Source organism: Octopus bimaculoides, chromosome 4 (genome assembly GCF_001194135.2).
Source record: "Octopus bimaculoides isolate UCB-OBI-ISO-001 chromosome 4, ASM119413v2, whole genome shotgun sequence".
NCBI lineage: Eukaryota > Metazoa > Mollusca > Cephalopoda > Octopoda > Octopodidae > Octopus > Octopus bimaculoides.
This window is the reverse complement of record NC_068984.1, coordinates 41,748,278-41,750,514: the sequence shown is the minus strand read 5'-3', so window position 1 is coordinate 41,750,514 and position 2,237 is coordinate 41,748,278. Positions and strand designations below refer to the sequence as shown.

General features: G+C 37.7%; 1 protein-coding gene across 1 annotated transcript in view; it reads left to right on the top strand.

Moving 5' to 3' along the window:
* The first annotated feature begins 810 nt into the window (after nt 1–810).
* The window catches only part of LOC106881688 (retinol dehydrogenase 14-like), a 10,454-nt gene continuing 9,027 nt past the window's right edge, over nt 811–2,237 (top strand). Inside the window, exon 1 of the mRNA XM_052967023.1 lies at nt 811–1,131. The gene's annotated coding sequence lies outside the window, so the exon portion shown is untranslated. The remainder of the gene's footprint in view (nt 1,132–2,237) is intronic.

The window sequence follows — 2,237 nt, the reverse complement described above, 5'->3', positions numbered from 1 at the left end:
TATATGTAGTGTAGTATATTGCCACATATGTGTGGCTGACCCCTAGGGGTGGATGTGCAGTTACTGTTAATACTTCATTTAGAGAATTAACATTGCTTATATATATATAGGAGTGGCTGTGTGGTAAGTAGCTTGCTGGCCAACCACATGGTTCTGGGTTCAATCCCACTGCGTGGCACCTTGTCTCCTACTGTAGCCTTGGACCGACCAAAGCCTTGTGAGTGGATTTGGTAGACGGAAACTGAAAGAAGCCCGTCGTATATATGTGTATATATCTTAGTGTCTGTGTTTGTCACCCCCAACATCGCTTGACAACCGATGGTGGAGTGTTTACGTCCCTGTAACTTAGCGGTTCGGCAAAAGAGACCGATAGAATAAGTACTAGGCGTTCAAATGACTGAAACAATTAAAGAGTATATATGAGATGAATTTATTGATAGATGACTGGTGGCAATTCTGTAAATAATAATATTCTATAAGCTTCTGGCTTATAAACAATCACCATGTATTGACTAAAGAAAATAGTCTAATATTGGGGTATATAAGACCCTCGACGGAAAAAGTGCGTTTTCTTTTGGGTTCGAGTCCCATGCGTACGCAAACCCACTTTTTCCGTCGAGGAGTTATATGTCCCAATATTAGACTCTTTTCTTTAGTTCCACGCACGCACGCGCGCGCGGTAAACAACTTTCGATAGCGAAATCTAAACATACACACACACTATGAGTAATAAAGTAAGTTCCTCTTTCTCTCCCCTTGCCTTCCTTTGTGTAATACTAGTTTCTTTTCTACCTCCTTCATTCTTTCTGTATATCTATATTTCAATTAAGTTTTACAAATCTCTAAAAACATTTGTAACTCGTATCATTTGCTTCCCCGTCAACTCTCTCTCTCTCTCTCTCTCTCTCCTATCTCACCTCTCTCTTTCTTTCTCCAACAACTACTGAATGCATGTCTAGAGTATACACGCTTTTCCCCCCTCTTGTTCGCCACTTCTATTTACTCTTTTCCACCAGCAGCTTCACTGTATCCACAACGTGGCGAACCAATCGTTGTCTTTTTTTATTGCTTATTATAGTCGCACATAGAACCGAACCAATCGTTGTTTAATCAAAGTGACCAGGCGTAAAAGTAAGTTTTTTAAAGTTAACTTCGACATAAATTACATGACTCTCTTTACAAAATATCTTCTATCTATACAGTAACTTTTATTTAAAACACAGTTATTTCACCTGACTTTGCTAGAGCAATGCACTTGTTTTGATGAATTCGTTTTTTTGTTGTTGCTTTTTTCTTTCTCTCTTTCTTTCTTCTTTGACACTCCATATTCATTATATTAAAATTGGGATACATTCGATATGAGTATTATAAATGTCAAGCGATAAACAAAAGCTGTTGTGGAAGACCAGAACTACACACACACACACACAGATGAAAAATATTTTTCATGTTAATTCAAATAACAAGGAAATGATTGGGAAACGAAGGAATTTGACAAGACGTGAATGCATCTATTTATTTATTGTACACCTAAACTCCACTCGAACCCACAGGCACGTGCATACATATAATTTGCATACATGTTCAATCTAAAAGGTCTTCGGTTTTTATTGCTTGTCAAGGCCAACATAGTAGATTACGTAGTATTTTCTGAGCATGTAGTTAAAAAATTCGATTCGCAGCCATGCGCTTGGTTCAGTGCCGCTGGTCAGTACACCGTACCCAAGTGTCTACTACAAATGTCCCGGGCTGATCAATTTTTTGTTAAGTGAATTTGATAGACGGAAACAATTTTGAAGCTCGTCGTATGTATACACGAGCCTACGTCTTTCTTTATTACTGTTTACCGGTTTTGTTGTTCTTTTTACACTCCCAAAATCTAATAAGGTCAGCGAAAAAATTCTTTAGAAATGAATAGCATACGTAACACCGGGGTTAATGCTGTTTCACACCTCTCCTTAAAAGGGGGCGGGGAGTGGTGGTAGTGGGGGGTATTTATTTATTTATTTATTTATTTTGCATATTCGTGATCTGCGACATCTAAAATGTAAGAATCCGAAAAATACATTTTTCAAGGAGAGGTGCGAAACTGCATTAGCCCCGTAACACCTTTAAATATTCGTAGGTCGAGGCACAACAGATGTGCCCTTCTCACAAGCACTGATTATTTCTATTCCTAAGTTTCAGTAGTTCGCATTCTATTGTGATAATATCTTTTTTTTTTTTTTTTTTTTTTT